Consider the following 16,812-nt stretch of genomic DNA (forward strand, 5'->3'; position numbering starts at 1 on the left):
TCGTGATAACGAAGCTGCCCGGCGCTGGGCCCGTCCCGCTGCTCCTTGCCCTGAGTTAAAAAAAAAAATCAATGACGACGTGGTTTGTGCCTCGTGTCTTGGCACAGCTCTCCGGTTTTTGGCACGGCTCGGCTTGAGTGGACCGCGATGCGCCGGACCGGGGGCCGGCGCAGGTGGCGGCACGGTGAGCCGGTGCGGGGGCACGCGATGCTTCGGGGAGCGGGGACGAGCGCGGCCGGGGGCTCTATTTGCACTTTACCCACGTCAGCGAACAAAACCCGTGCTCTCGCTGCCCGGGAGGAGGCTCCTTCTGCGCGGTGATGCCCGACGGTGCCGACCCGCACCGGGGTACAGACATGGGACCACAGGGCTGAGCGTGAGGTGGGCTGCTTCCTCGGAGGAGATGGAGCGGTCCGGGTCCGTGGCTCTGGGGGTGTCCCCGTGCCCCCGGGAGCGGTGGCTGGGGGAGCTTGGGTGGGTCGACGGGGCTCGGGGGGGGATGTCAGGTTTGGCTGAGGACCCCCCTCGATCCCCCATCACCTCCCCAAATGTTTGGGTTTGCCGAAAGTTCGAGGCGAGCTGGGAGCGGATCCGGGCATCAGAGATGGAAAGTCGTCCCTTCCGTGTGTGTCTGTGCACGTATATATAGCTCTATATATATATTTTAAAGATATTGCAAAGGATTCCTCCTCCTTTTTGGCACTTGCTGGGGTTCGGGGAGCCGGCCGAGCCCTCTGGCCGGGGTTTGCAGTTGGCTGTAGGTGGGAATTCTGGACCAAAACCGCACCCAGAGAGACGGCCCCGGCCGGCGGGACCAGCGGGGGGGCAGCAGCAGCAGTACTTGAATGGCTTAGGACAGAGTCTGAAGAGAGTCAAGTTGCACAGTGAAAATATATATTTTTATACCTAGCACAACTTCCTGTATATTTTTGGGGTTTTTTCTTTCTTTTTTTTTTTTCTTTCCTCTTTTTTTTTTTTTTTTTTGGATTTGGGTTTGTTTGTTTTATTAATTATTATTATTAGGAAGGCAAACTTCTAAAATGTGAAGGGCGTTGGGGTTTTTTTTCCTTATCTGGTAGATGAGGGCAAGCATTTTGCACTAATGTTTCCTGTGTGTGGAGGATTAATGATATGTTTGAAAATGTTATATGGTAATGATTGTATTCTTCCGAGAAAAAAAAAAAAAACACAAAAAACCAAAACAAAAAAAAAAGTAACCCCTTTAAAATACTGAATGTAAGGTGAGAACAGAGCAGTCCATCGATTGTATGCGGCTTTCCTGAGTGCCTTAGAATTTTTTGATCATTTTTTCCAAGGAAAACGGATTAAGAAGATCAGATCATAACCGACTCCTTCCTCCTCTTTGTTTACGACACTATTTTAAATTATAGAATTTGGGGCTGCTTTATAATGTGAATAGGAAACTGCATTCATCTAGGTCTGATAGTGTAAAATCAAAGCATCAGTATTTATGGTATGTCTGCACCTTTATTCTTATGCTTGACTATTAGCAATATTACATGTATATTCTATATCTAAAGTTATACCAAGCACCTTTAAAGACAACGGAGTGTAAGCATACGAGTTACCTGCAGCTGCCATATAGTGTAGGAGCCGGCCCCTCTCCTCCTCGTTAGCGCTAATTACCACCACCCTGGGAGCCCCCGCTTTGCCGAAGGGCTGCATGACCTTCTGGCCCACCGCGCTCCCGCGTCGCGGCGTCCCGCACCTCCCGCTTCGGCCGCGGCTCGCGGTGCCCCCCCCGGCATCCCACGGGCTCGGCACCCACCCGCGCCAGTTGGGCGGTGGTGATGCTGGTGGAGAGGGCTGGGGAGGAGGGCTGGAGCAGGAGATGGGGAGTGGGGTCCGTTCGGCCACCTGGATGGTTGAGTTCTTCTAACTGTGGTTTCAGCCTAGAAATTCCCCCCGGGGGGAGCGGGGAGGGGTGCAGGGGCGGTGCGGGGAGCCCAGCCAGGGGCGGTGGGCACCACGGCTCCCCTCCTCCCACGGGCCAGGGGTTCCACCCCACCCAGCCCCCCCCAAAACTGGAATTGCCCACGGCTCAACCGGCGTTGGAGGGAGCTGAGCGTCGTAGCCGGGGTGTCGCACAGGGAGGGCTGCGGCTTGCTCGGCCCTTTTCCCGGGATTTTGCTTGGATCACTTGTTTTTCTGGAAATAGCGAGCGGAGGAGGGCGGCTGGGGGGACCGAGGGGGGCCCCGGCCACCTCCCCAGCACCAAACCCCCACGGCCGCCTCGCCAGGGCGCAGCCACCCCGGGCTTCACGCGCTGTTCCGAGCGTTCCCGCTGTCGGGATTGGCCGCGCCGGCGGCGAGCGAGCCCCAAGCTTCGGGGGGAGGGGGGGAGAGCGAGCGGGGAGCACCCCGGCCCCCCTCGCCCCGGGGGGGGCTGACCTCTAACGCACTCACTTTGGAAACCCCTCGACTCCTCCGATTGAGTTTCTTCCACTGTTAAGCGTTTTGCACACTAAATTGTGATTTTTATGTCAAGGTAAAAAGCCAAAACTTGCAATACTATTTTTAGCAGACAAAATAAATAAATAAATAAAATAAAATAAAATAAAGAAAGAAAGAACAACTGCGTATAAATGTATAAATATTTTTGACTTGAACATTTGGATGGCACTTGATTCAAATAGAACATTAATCCTTTGGACAGAATGTTTGGGAAAAAAAGGACTTAAAGTACAAGGTTGTTTTTAAAGCGTCTTCATAGGGTATTAAGTAGTACTGTAATTCATGACTGTTAAAAATACTTTCTGTGCTGTAAGGAAATCTCACAGTACCACTGAATTATGTTCCTCAACTGTCTCAGCCACGAACGATGCTAGCTTCCTTTTTTTTTTATCGTGCATTATTCACTAGTATTTATGTGCTCTTACTCTGTATAGTTAAGACTGTTATTTTGTAGCCATGGCTGACATGATATATCAGTAACTAAAAAAAAAAAAAAGAGAAAAGGTTAAGACACCCCCCCCCCCCCGAGTTGGAACTGTGCTCATAGCTGTTTTCATATGATGAAAAATCCATTTAAAAAAAAAACAAACCAACAAAACCCCGATGTGATCATTAATTGTAAAACGCTTTGTAAAATTCACATTTACAAAATAATAAAGTAAATTACAATTAAAAGCTTTCCTTCCCTCGCTTTTCTTTCTTTCTGGATCCTGGATGCTGTTAATCCGAAGTGGTGGTTGGGGGGTGCCGAAGGGGCGCTCCGCATCCCAGTGCTGCTGCAGGGGCCCAGGCTCCACCTCGGGGTGCGGGACAAACCCCAACCTCAGCCGAGTGAATGGTATTGCCCAAATTTTGGGGTTTTGGGTGTTCCCTGCTGTGCCCTGGGCTCTCCCCTCACCTCACCACAGTTGGCTCAGGCAGCTTGGATCATTTTTCCCTGGACACATCACACGCTCCCTCCCTCCCTCCCGCACTTGCTTTATTTATTTGTATTTTTTTAACTTGAATTCACAGCCCCCCCGAACCGGTGCCCGGCGCTTCGCTGCAGAGCGGGGCCGGGGTCCGAGGATGCAGCATCGCCCGAAGCCGCCGCTTCCCCGCTCCGCTGAGCCCTCCCTGCCTCTTCATCCAGGGAAAACCTTAACTGAGTTCCAGAAACACAGGCAGGTAAATTACTGTTACAGGGGCAGCTCCGCCAGCCGGGCAGCCCCGCTGCCAGGGTGGGAGTCAGCACCCAGCCCACCGACACCTGTGATGAGTTTGCCACGCCTCGGGCAGCGGGTGGCCGAGGCTGGCCCCAGCGCGGGATGAGGATGCTCGGCGAGATGCAGTGTGTGCAGCTGGCGGGGAGCGAGGTACCAGCCTGGGTGGGGAAGATGCTCTGGCGGTGAGGCCGTAGGAGAGCGCCAGGGGTCCGAGCCCTGCCCCGGGCACCCCCAAGGATGGAGTTGTGGGGTTTGACATTGTCTTTGGGATGGGGAGGGGAGAAAAGGGATGCAAAGCCCCCAGCAAAGCCCAAGAGCCTGAGACGCCCTTGCAGGGTGGGTGGTGTGGGGACCCCCCAAACTGGAAAAGGGTCCCCAGGGAGGGCTGGGGGTGTCGGGGGGAGCAGGAGCAGGGTGGGCTGCAAGGGTGGTAATTCTACTCTCCGTAATTTTTTTCTGTCTTTTTTTTTTTTTCCCAACCCAATTGGCCATAAAATTGCTGAGAAGCTGCATTTCCTCTGCTTAGCAAAAAAAAAAAAAAAAAAGCCCAAAACCACTTGCATTTGGGGTTTCATTTAATCTCATCTTACTGAAAGGAAAAACACAGAAACTTGGATGCTCGTGTACGGCGCATACCGCCGTGTTATATAAACCATTTCAAACTGATTTATTCTAAATGAGTTGTTATAATCAGAATTTTCCTTATGAGCAGCTTTCTTGCAAACGTCAGTATTTCAGAAAAAAAAAACCATCATACGACCGCTCCAATATTTCAAACTGATTACTTATAAACACCATTTCTAAAATTAGGTCTTTGGTGTGCGGTATTGTCACAGTGGGTGTATTATGATCTGCAGAGAGTATAAAAAGATAAATGAGTTATTTAACCAAGTAAACGACGTTGCTGTAGAAATGTGCAGGGGGAAAAGTGTGCGGGGGGGGGGGGGAGGCCGGGGCCAGGACCACGCCATGCCGTGCCTCGCACTGCGGCAGCCCGGGGGCCGGCACGGCGCGCCGGGAAACTGGTGGAGCAAACTCGGGATGGATGGAGAAAGGTTTCCTCTTTGTCTTAAAGTTATTCTTTTTATTGCTATTGTTGCAGGTCTCCTCTGCCCGGCGTGGGGCTGCGATTTTGGCAGCGCCTGGAGATGGAGGAGGCTGAGCTGCGGGGTGCAGGGGGCACCCATGGGGTGCCCTTCCCCGAGGGCATTAGAAAATGATAAAGCCATTTGTGACGCTGTGTTGGATCCCGGCTGATTCCCAGGAGGCAGCTCCGGGTGTTAAAGGCCCGACCTGGCTGTCTTTGCTTGGGATCTGCTCCGGAGGGAGAGATGCTGGAGCGCTGCACCCACTCAAACGCTCTGAACTTGGCTCTTCACGTTGGGTTTTTGACCCTCGAGTGTTTCAGGGCTGCCCTGGTTGGGCGTTGTCCCCCACTATGGGCTCCCAGGGACACAGCTGGGGAGACACTGGGCTTGGGGACCACCAGCCCGGGGCAGCAGGGACACCACACTGCGCTGCATGGCCAGGGGGAAGCAGAGACAGGTCCTTGGCAGTGCCCAGCAGCTCTCTCCTCCAGGAAAAAAAAGCCCAAATTGAGTGAAAGCTGTTCTGCTTGCTGAAGTCCCCACTGGGCTGCAGATTTAGGCTGCTTTCTGATTTTTTATAGATTATCTTTGCCAGCGTCACTCCACACTGACTCCTGATGACGTACCACATCCGGAGGGCGAAGGGGAGCTCATCACCCGCTGCGGTGGAGGAGGTGAGGCCGCCCGGCTGCAACCGAACACGGCCCAAAAGAGCCAGGAACTTGCTCCTGGGTGCCTGGAGGGGCCCCAAAATGTGACTTGTAGACAGGGGAAAGCAGGAGGGTCTGGAAGGCAGCTGGCCAGGACCGCATCCTGAAGGGTCAGGGAATGGGATGACCCCGGGTGGGTGTACCTGTGTTGGCCGTTGAAAAAGCCATTGTAGAAGGTATTGACCATTGTGGTTGATGTTGGCCATTGCAGAAGGTGGTGGCAGTTGCAGACGGTGTTGGCCATTGCAGAAGGTGGTGGCCATTGCAGAAGGCGTTGGCCATTGCAGACGGTGGTGGCCATTGCAGAAGGTGTTGGCCATTGCAGACAGCGTTGGCCATTGCAGAAGGTGGTGGCCATTGCAGACAGCGTTGGCCATTGCAGAAGGTGGTGGCCATTGCAGACGGTGGTGGCCATTGCAGAAGGTGTTGGCCATTGCAGACAGCGTTGGCCATTGCAGAAGGTGGTGGCCATTGCAGACAGCGTTGGCCATTGCAGAAGGTGGTGGCCATTGCAGACAATGTTGGACGTTGCAGACAGTGGTTGGCCATTGCCTTTACAGCTGGGGAATGCTGGTGGGTGGACAACAGATGCCGGGTGCTGCGGTATCCCAGCACCGCGCTTCTCCTCCAGCACTGAGGTCCTGCAGGAGTCCAGCACCGTTGCTGCTCTCAGCCTCGTGGGAAAGAGGAAAGAGCAAGAGCTGGAGCTGGCCGGAGCCAAGACCCGAGGTACGGCGGGATCCATCCCGGCTCACCTCCCTTTCCCTGACGGTGGGAAAGGGAAGGTGGCGCGGAGTGGGACAGCAGGGAGGGTGCGCACCCACGGGTGCTGGGGGTGCTGCCGCTCCCGCTCCCTGACTCCGTGTGTGTGAATGAAGTGCGAGATTTACACCCGAGAGGCCCGTGGAGCAGCTGCTATAAATCACGGCCGCGAGCGCTCCCCGCACCAGCGGCTGCCGAGCGCTCCGCAGCTCCGCTGATTTATACGCGTCTTCTGCACCGAGCCCGTTTCTAACGGACTGCGGAGCCGCGCTCCGGCACCGCCGATGGCTGAGATAGATGGTGCAGGACACGAAATACAAATAAAGGGTGAAGGGTAGGAACTGCATCGCTCCCGCCGCGCGCCGCCGTGCCCGCCTCGCTCTGCGGCGCTGCCTTGGGCGCGCCGGCGCTGAGTTAAGGTTGCCACCGGCACGTAAATCAGCCCCGGCACGCAGGGCGGCGGGCAGGGCTGTGGAGTGGGAGCGTCGGGGAGCTGAAGAGTAATGGTAAAAATAGTGATGGTAACGCCCCAGGTGCGGCGTGGGGATGGGGAGCGGGTGGCAGGGATGGGTTGGAGCGTGAACGTGGTGGCCGGCCACGTCCTCGGGGTCATGCCAGGACGGCGACAGCCGCAGCGGCGCGGCGGCAATTAACGTGATCGTGCAGGAAAGCCGCCACCGGCGTGCAGGTAATTCAGGTGCAGCTAACGGGGGATGCGTTGTGGGATGCGTTGGTTCTCGGCCCCCGCTGGCGCTGTCTGTGCCAGGACAGAGGCATTGGCACCAGGGCAGCGCCCCGCAGCCTCCGTGCTGGGGTGCGGTCCGTGCCACGCTGGGCGGCAGGGTCCCGGGGGCCGGCAGCCCTTGCCCAGACTGTCCCCCCACGAGGCTCTGCTCTCTCTGGGAGAGGAATTAGATCAGTCTGATTCAATGCAAGGACAAAAAGGGAAAAAAAAGGAAGGCATGCCGAGCCACACACCAAGACGACGGATAAATCCAGGAGGGGGATGTAATCTCACCCGCTTGGCCCAACCAGGAGTTATGACACATAAATTATTGCACCTAAAAGCTTCTATAATTTCTCTTCTATTTGATTCACCGTAAAGCACCACGATGCCCTCTGCATCTACCCCTTTGATTATACATTTGTACCAAGACACAGCTTCTGCTTAAAATAACATTACTGGAATAGAGATGGACAAGAGAATTCATTTGAATGGAAATCAATTTGATTAGAAAAGTAAATTACCCAGAGTATATGAGCAGCATATTGTGGTTCTGAATAATAACAATAATAAAAAAAAAATAAATCAGTGGCAGCAGCGGATCTTAAATGTTTTCATGGAACGGAGCCGCTCAGGCAGTGACTGAGCTGTGATCGGTGCCCAGTACGGAGCCAGGGCTGGGTCCCTGCGCCGGGGCACCCTCAGGCACCGCTGCCCCGTGTCCCCAGGGACCCCCGTGACACCTGGACCCCTCACAGGGGACGAGCCCGTTCGTGTCACCTCCCTGCCCAAAAGTGATGTGCGATGGGCAGCGCTGTGCCCAGCGAAGGGGACGTGCAGGGGTCTCTGTGGCTGCGGGTGCCTTCGGGGGGCGTGATTTTATGTGGCATGGAGTGATGCTGGTCTGAAGTGGCCATTGGCAGAGCCACGGTCCCCCTCCAGCTGCCGGACCAGGAGTCACCGATTTGGGTGTCGCTTGGGATGCCGGGCTGGCTGGGGGGAGGATGGCAGTGTCTCTCCCTTTGTGTCTGCCCTGCGCTGCCAAAAGAGGTGCCAAGGAGGTGGACGAGGTGGCAAGGAGCCGGGGAGGCTGGTGGCCGTTGGCGCCCGGCAGGAGCCAGGCCAGGACCCCCAGTCGCTCCCGAAAGGTGCGCGTGCCCTGCGGCAGCTGCGGTGTGGAAAGACGGCTGAGTCGCACGCTTTGCTGAGCTGTGGTATTTTATAAATAATCAATTGGTATTTAATTCCCATGTGATAACTGTCTTATTAAATCTAAATTTAATGTGTATTTGGGAAACCCTAATTTAAAGTGTTACTGCATGCACCATCTGTTGTGCTCTCTAAATACAAATGCAATAACATAATTCAGAATTACATCATAAAAGTAAGTTATAAGAGATTAAAATGCACAACTATGTTCTTCAGTCAAGGCAGCTTTTATGCTTTTTCTCCTGATTTAGACACAAATCACAGCCGAAACATCCCTACCCTGATTAAGTGATTTTCTGCAGGGATTTTTGTTTTATCGGCGAGCAGGAGCACACGGGAGGGAGCTTGGAGCAGACCAGGAGCCGGCGCCGGGCTCTGCTGCCACCAAAGGCACCGGAGCTGCGGAAACCCTCCGGGACCCCAATCGCTGCCCGGGCTGGGAGAGGTGATGGGCCCAGGGCACCCCGGGGTGCTGCGTCCCCCCCTCCCTGGCACGGGAGGGGACTGCTCCCCTGAACACCTCGTGGTTTTGAAGGTAACCTTGGTGACCCACCACGCCACTGTCTGTTGAGAAGCCCATCAACCATAACCCGGCATTGGGTGCATCAATGGTCTTTTCTCGTGGCAGTAAATCTAATACCTTTGCAAACCCCCTTATTTTCTCTCTATGTTGAATGAAACATGAGATTCCTTAATAGAGAGGGAAATTAAAATCTAGTTTTATTGCAGTTCCTGTAACTGGTATCTAAGCTATTAATAATCAATCCATTCTTGCTTAAAAGCTAACATTTATCACGCCAGCTCAGATGAGCTGACGGGCACTGGGGGGAAAGTACAATTGACTGCAATTACACTTTGAAAAATGTTATCTGTGCCACTGACCACTGGGGATAAATGATGAGATTTCATTTGTTTCTTCGAGCTTCAGGTTCTTTTTCCCAACTTCTTTTTTGTTGTGTTTTCTTTTTTTATTCCCTTTTGCCTATAGGTTGCCTCAACGCTGGGCTGCTCCAGGTGGTTGTGGTGCCGGAGGGACCCTGCGAAGGGAACTGTGGTGTCCCAAAGTCATGGGGAACCTCCACGCTGTGCCCTGGTGAGTACAACTGCCACCCCTCTGCTCCTGTCCTGTCTGGGTACATTGCACCTTCCTCATCCTCACCTGGGGCATCATACCTAGGGACATTGCACCGTCCTCATCCTCACCTGGGGACATCGTGCTCAGGGTGAGCAGTGATTTTTGCAGCAGGGGGCCAGTGCTTACCCTAAAGGGCACCCATAGGTGCCTGTTGAGGGTGGATGGCCCAGCCGCCGCCGGCCACCCTGCCAGGGGGGGTCCCTTCCCTGATTTAGGATAAAACGCCGTGGCAGAGAGGGGCTGCGCACGTCTCCGGGTCCGGCGCAAGCGTGGCGGTTGGGAGAGGGACTCTAGCCCAGCCTTGTTCTGGGGCCACCAGACCACTTTTAGCAAAGCACCCCAGCACCAAAGTTTATTTGCTTTATTCCTGCATTTTACAAGGGGGAGGAAGAGGCTGGTGGAGGAATCGATTTCCCTGATTTACTGGTATTAATGAAAGAGCTGACCGTAGATCTCCCGCAGCAATATTACGCTGCCCGCGATAATTCTCCAGACTCCAAACTTTTCAAATGAGTTTTTGCAATTTAAAATTAATAATTGTTCTGTCTAGAACAAGGATAATTAAATGCCTGTTCATCCTCATTATTGTCAGCCTTGTGATTTGTTGTTTTCTCTGTAATAAAATTAACTGGTTTAACTAATGGGTGCCAAAACTTGATAATTAAAGCTGAGCAAATAATTTGCAACAAATAATTTACCCACTGGATTTGGCAGGGTCTGGGGCAGGCACAGGGCTGACAGCGAGGGGCCGGGAGCCAGCGGCGATGCCCGACCTTGCGTGGGGCACCCCGGGCAACCTCCTTTTTCTTACCATGGTCGTTTTTTTACTGAAAATTCTTTATTTTTGTTCTTTCTAAGCAAAGAGGTTCCCATCACAGGCTCTTTGTCACACCTGGAGCACGAGGCAGATTGTTCATCGAGGGTTCGTGGGCTCATCCGTCGGCGAGGAGGCCCATAAGAAATAGCAGCTGCTCTCCAGTAAATCCCAGCAACGTGTAGGTGGTCGAAAACTGGCACCTCTCGGGGGGAGGAGGGGCATTAAAATAATGAGCCAACAAAAGAAATTCGGTCAGACACAATCTCCTAGCAAGAATGGACTTCAAAATTACGGTTATTAGCAAGGTTTCATTTCAGCTGCAGTTAAAGAAGGTATTGCAATTAATTTGTAAGTTGATATTACACATTACAACGCGAGGGGCCATTAACGAGGCGGGCACATTAAATTTAATGTACTTGGTGAATGGGACAGTTTGTCTCTCCCTCCTGGGTGGATTCCCAGGTGGACGGTGGGGGTCTGGAAGGGTCAGCGGTGCCAGGGACCCCCAATGCTCAAGAGGTCGGGCAGGGCTGCGCGGGCACGGCTGGTACGTGCCGCAACCGGGCAGGTTACTGCGGTGATGCCACGCGGTGCCGTGGCCGTGCTGGGTCCGGGGGCACTGGTGGGAAGTGCAGTTTTGGCCCCAGTGCCACGGCACGGCCAGCGAGGCTCAGATGAGTGTAAGGAGAGGATGAAATGTCTCATACCTATAACTTTAAATTAAAAAAGCAATGCACTGTTTATTGGTTCCTCCGAGTGTCTCCGGAGCGGCAGGCTCATAAAGATCATATTACAGTACAAGCCATTATGCAAAGAGTTTACTATATATACATTTCTAAATGCTTCAGCAAACAGCAGCCTACTTACGAGCAGAGAAGGATAACTGGTTCGTTTGGGGTAACAAATGATCCTTGATTTGATTTTAAATGCAATGACAGCAAAATTTATTTCTTATTTAATCACTTGCCAGAGCTGTTGAGGACGGGATGGTATTAAACTGCACAATGCAGCATATGACTACTGAATCAGTTGAAATAGGCATAAGAATATATTATGTTTATAGGATAGAAAAAGATTGTACAGCAATGCATATAACTAGAATGGGTATTTTTGTCATTTATACAGTAGCTTATATCATTATTTCTTCCCGCTTCCAATTTTTCAGTAATAAAAATACAGGGGATGTGATTCTCTTTGCATTACAGATAAACCATCTTGATTCTTTATTAAATATTTTTATTAATCTGAAGTACTACAAAGCATTTGAGCAGATAAATCAGGCTCCGAATAGTCATTTCCTCTCTGCTATGGCTCTATAAAGTGGATTCATTTATGAGTGCGCAATACCAGAAAAGAAGGTTTCCATATTCATTAATATGTTCCCTTACGGTCCTATTTTTATATCCTGCTGTACTGGGCAGAAGGGCGGGCGCTAACTCGGTCCCCAAAACGAAAGAGGTCTGGGTAATCCGCTCTGCAATCCTGCCTGGGGCTGGGTTGGATTTAATCAGGAATCAGGGCTCGGGTACCACGGGCCAGCGCCGGCGGGGAGGATGCCGGGGCCTCCCCAGCCCTGGCTCCCCCAGCCCCCTTCGCGCCCCAGTCAGCAGCGGGGGGACACCAGCACCTTTGGGGTGCTGTGGGGATGGATTCAGCCCCAGCATCACCCCCTCGCTGCCAGCACCAGGTCGGTGCCTTTGCCCATCGCCCCAGCTGCTCTCCCTGTAGGATGTGGGGGGTCCTGTAGTTGGGCAGAGGGACCACCAGGGCGTTTGGGCACCAGCCCCTCCTGGGAGGGTGCCCGATGCTGCAGGGTCCATGAGAGGCTGTCTGACACCCTAAACTTCTCGCTGCCCCTTTGCCCCCGTGACCCTCATCCTCCCACCCAACAGAAAGTGGCACTTTGGGGCCAGCACCTCACTTTTGGCCAAGCCCCTCGTGCCCAAGCAGCGCCGGGCTCCCCGCGGCACAGCCGTCCCCAGGGATGCTGCCGGGGGGCACCCGGCGGTGCGGGGGCAGGATGAAGCCGTCAGCGTTCTGCCTTCGCCAGCTGACGAGCCGTTTAGTCATCGGAGGAAGCTGCGGAGAGGCACAAAGGAATTAAACCTATTTAAAACCCAGCCAGGTGTGCAAACAAGTTTATCCTATTGTAACAGCTCAGGCAGGATCGGGGGGGGCTCCAAAAGGTTACAGCAGCCACGCGGTTATTTAGGGCTCCTCGGGAGACGTGACATTTCACACCCACGTTTGCCAGGGCCGTGGGACTCACCGGGACCCCTGGAGCCGTCGCCTTCACCCCACAGAGCCCAGCGCTGCGTCTCCATGCCCACCCTGGGGTCGGGCTCATCCTGCTACTTCGCCCCCTCCTTGCCCCTGCCGCTGCGGGCACCCCCGGGGACTCGGCTTTGATTGCAAATTTGGCTGCAGCAGCTGTCTAACATTTGTTTGCTGTTTGGAACTGGGAATTACGACGCTGGGCGAAGGGCAGGGTCCCTCCAGGGCCGCTGCCGGCAGCTGGCACAGCCCCAGCCCAGCACCCCGGGGTTCCAAAATGTTCCTCCTGCGATGGGTGGCCTTTTGCAGCCCAGCTGCCATCGCGTGTCAGGGAGCAGGAGCCTGGCTGGGGGTGGATTTAGGTGGGCTTCTGCCCACACCGCTGCTTTTTCCTCCTTTTGAGCATCCCTGCTTTCTCCAGGGCATCCTTGCAGCCATGCACCCCTGTCTGATCCCACCAGCGTTGCAGAGGGGGTATGGATGGGCACCCCCCCCTCATTTCCCATAGATTACGCTGGGCAAAGGCAAAGCAGGGGTTTGTCCCCGTGGGGAAGGATCTGCACGAGGATCTGCAGTGGGACGACTGATTCCATGTGTTTTCCCGAGAAGGGCCGGAGCCAGTTCGGGGCAGAGGAGCGGAGCTGTCACACCGCTCCATGTGTGCCGGGGTGTTTTCCTTGCTGGGAGCCACTGGGGCTGCACATAAATCTGCTGTCAGCCACAACTGTGTCACAGATGTCCCAGGACATGAATTTTTTCTCCAGTTTTAGTGCTGGCGTAAAGCTAAATTATGGGAGTTGTCAGCATTAGCAAAAACCGTCGTCTCCATCCTGTCCATAAAAAGCACGGCGGTGGGGCCTGGGGGCTGGGAGAGATGGAGGAGAGATGGGTCAGCTCCTGTTTTCCAAAAGTTATAGGGACCAGATTATTGTGCTGCGGAGCTGGGACTGGTGCTGGCAGGTCGGCCGTGGCAGAGGTCACCAGCACGGTGGCAAAAGCCGGGGCCGGGTGGCAGCGCAGGCACCGCAGCCACGGGGAGCTCGTCCCCATCCCTCCACCTCCCCCTGCAACGCCGGCGAGAACCCGCGGCGCACTCGGACCCCTGTCGGGGCCACAGCTGCTCTGTCCCACGGTGGGGATGGTGGAAGCTGCGTTCGGGCTAAATCCAACCCAGAAACTCTTATGGCACCTGCCAGGGCACGAGCACGGACCCCCTGGGAAGCGCTGGAGTCCGCACCGCCGCCCCACGGCAGATCGCCGTCGCTGTGGAGCTCCGGCCCTCCGGTTCCAGGACACGCTGATGCTGTTAAGCACCGACTTAGGAAAAGTGGGAGCAGAAGAGTTTTACACCTTCGCAAAACAACGTTCAAGAAGGAAACGAGCAGCCGGCGGTTGTAATTGAGATGGATGAAAGGGCGGCCGGCTTCCCCCAAAGCGTTTCAGGCAACGTACTTGAGAAGAATATGAAGTGCTGCTGCTCTCTAAAGATCGCCACGCTGCGGCTAAATTATTAATGACTAGGAATGATTTCATATTTAATCTAAAGACTATTAATTACACTGCAGAAGAGCAACACACCAGCCTGAGAGCCCCTCTCACCAACTGAATAATTTAGTGATGCCCCATATTTTACCTCAATGTCAAGGCGGGCGGTGGCACACCTCCTGCGCGCGCAGCCTGGCAGCCTTTGGGGCAGACGTCGATGTCCCAAGGGGTACCTGGTGCCGAGGACTAAGCCCGACCTTGGGCCCCCCCCGTCCGGTGAAGGGTGCCATGTGGAAGGGGCACATGGGGCTCCCGTGGGGCTGGGGGCACAGCTGTCCCCCGCCTCGGCCGGGCTGGGAGCCTGGCAGCAGCCCTGGCTATGGAAACACTGAAGACAGATGTTTATTTGTCCAGGATTATTTGCTGATCACTGTTACGGTGATCCAAGATGATCATTAAAAAGTGAAATGGGCTGTTTAATAATAATGCTCCGAGCACGCAGTGTGCCGCGCATTACGAGGATGTTTAAGCATGAGCCCAATTAAGTCCCTCGCGTCCCTACAGAATTACCCCAGTTGTGCACACTATTAGCAAACTCCAGGCTCCTCGTACTCGCAGGCAATCCTGGAGCCTGGCGCTCTGCTAGAGCCCCATTTCTATCCCGAAGCTAAATTAAAATCCTATTGTGCCGGTGCTGCTAATATTTCCTGCTCTTGTTTCCAACAATTAAATCGTGACATTCTGCCAAAACGTACGAGGAAACTAGAAAATGCTCTCGATCAGCTGGAAAGAAGGGGTGAATCCTCCCCGCTGCCTCCTGCCACCCAGACGCAGCGGTGATGGTCGCGGGTAAAACGGCACCTGATGGACAAGGTAGCGGCGGGCGGATGTGGGGATTCATCGTTCTCTGCCGGCGTGCGTGGGAAGTGAGACTTTAAATATAAAGTTGAAATGGTTTTCTTCTCCTTTTAGGAAAGAAATCTGTGAACTGGATCCATGCGGAGCCGAAACACAAAATGCTGATTATGAGGAAGGACTCGAGGGATGATTTCCACCACTGCCACCCCCAGCACCACCAGTGGTCCGATTCTGACACCCTTGCCACGCAAGTACTGCTGCATCCTTTTAGATACCTCCCTGATTTCTAATTCTCTTTTCCCCCTTGTCTCTGCTCCCCTGGCTGCTGCCCATCCTGGTGCTCCTTGGGGAGAGCACGGGGGTCCCCTGCCCCACGCTGCCTGCAAACCCCCAAAGCGATACCCCCACCCCCCCATGTCCCCCTGGTCCATGTGGGCAGAACCGTGCTGCAGCTGCTCCTGGGGGAGAAAAGAGATTGTGGGGTCCCGGAGGGTGGGGGGGGGACCCTGCGGTGGGACAGGCAGGACCGGCTGGTGTCCAGAGGGCTGCGGGTCCCACAAGGCTAGTGAGAGCAAGTTACCTGGTGGAGGGAAAGAGGGGAAAATAAAAGGCTGTTTAAGAAAGAAATTACTATTTGGTCATGGCTTAGAAGTTGGTACTTAGAAATTCCATGAATTTTAAAATAAAGACATCGTGAGATTTGAACTTTTCTTTTGAATACTCACCAACCGCAGTGCCTAATACCTTCCCTGGCCATTAAGGAGCTGTGCTGGAAAGCAGAGAGCGCTAAGTACTACACTGATAGAGCAGTTAAACACGGTAATAGAATTGTGTTTGGAGAGGCTGCAAAGCCAGGTATAGAGCCCATACATAAACAAGGCCATTACCAGCCAGGATAAGCGGTGATAGAATTTCATGAATATCCCCACAAAAAGCTGTGTATATTTATAACAACCTGCAGAGTCGTTTGGAGCACAGTCAGGGGCCTTTCAGAGTGATTCCAGAGTTAAATTGTACAACAGATCTGCCTGTCTCCGCACTGGGGTACCAGCACAGCCACTGCAGGTGAAACTGGACGGGGCAGAGATGTCGTGGGGTGCTGCAGCGGGGAGCCCTGGCTGGGCACCCTCCTGCCCGACCATGGCCCCTGGGGTGCTGCGGGTCCTGAACCAGCCCCAGCAATTACAGCCGGACCAATACCGCCCACAAGTTTTCAATTTCAACTTATAACATTCTTTTTATAAAGTTTTTTTTAAGATGATCCTCTGTTTGCAGGGAAGGGGTTGGAGAGGGGAGCAGGAGAAGTGCTTGCTCCTTCTCCATCTGCCTGGGGAGGTTGCTAAGGGGCAAGAGACAGAAGTTTCCATGTTTCAGAAAAAGAGAAATAAATCTGGGACCCATCAGCCTCGAAGCATCAGGACGGGACTCCCACAGGGCTCAGCAGCCACACATGGAGACGGCTCAGAGACCGATGGCTCCTCTGCGGCACGGCTCAGTGCTGGCGGTGATGAACGCAGCCAAGATCCCGTATTGGGGCTGTTGGGTGCAGACAGATCCTGGTGCTTCCCTTGGCTGCTTTCCTGGTGATCCTGCACTGGATCTCTGGGACTGGCTGTCAAACACAAGCAGGATGCATGTGTGCTGCTGGAGCCCAGGCAAGGACAGCAATGTGAGCCAGCGCCCCAAGAAACCTCTGCAGGAAATCCACGCTCTCAACCTCTGCAGCTTAAAAACAGGAAAACAACCTCTTGGGGATATTTATTGCTTTAATTTAAATAAATAGGTACTTTAAACTTAACGAAAACTTTTCTCTGCAACTCTAGCAAAACCTGAACCCAAGCGATACGTACGCGGCTCGAGCATGAGCCTAATAAAATGCTAATTGCAATTCATAAATTACATCGGGATGCCTGGGACTATTGAAGATCCTGGATGAAGTGTAGCGTTCAATTTATCCTGTGCATGCTGCCGACAGTGCTGCCAGCCTCCTTCTTGTCCCCCTGTGTTGTTTTGTCATCTCTGCGCTATCACCAATTCATCACAAAGGCAAGTGAACTCTCCGATGTCCAC

Source organism: Tauraco erythrolophus, chromosome 22 (genome assembly GCF_009769465.1).
Source record: "Tauraco erythrolophus isolate bTauEry1 chromosome 22, bTauEry1.pri, whole genome shotgun sequence".
Classification (NCBI taxonomy): Eukaryota; Metazoa; Chordata; class Aves; order Musophagiformes; family Musophagidae; genus Tauraco; species Tauraco erythrolophus.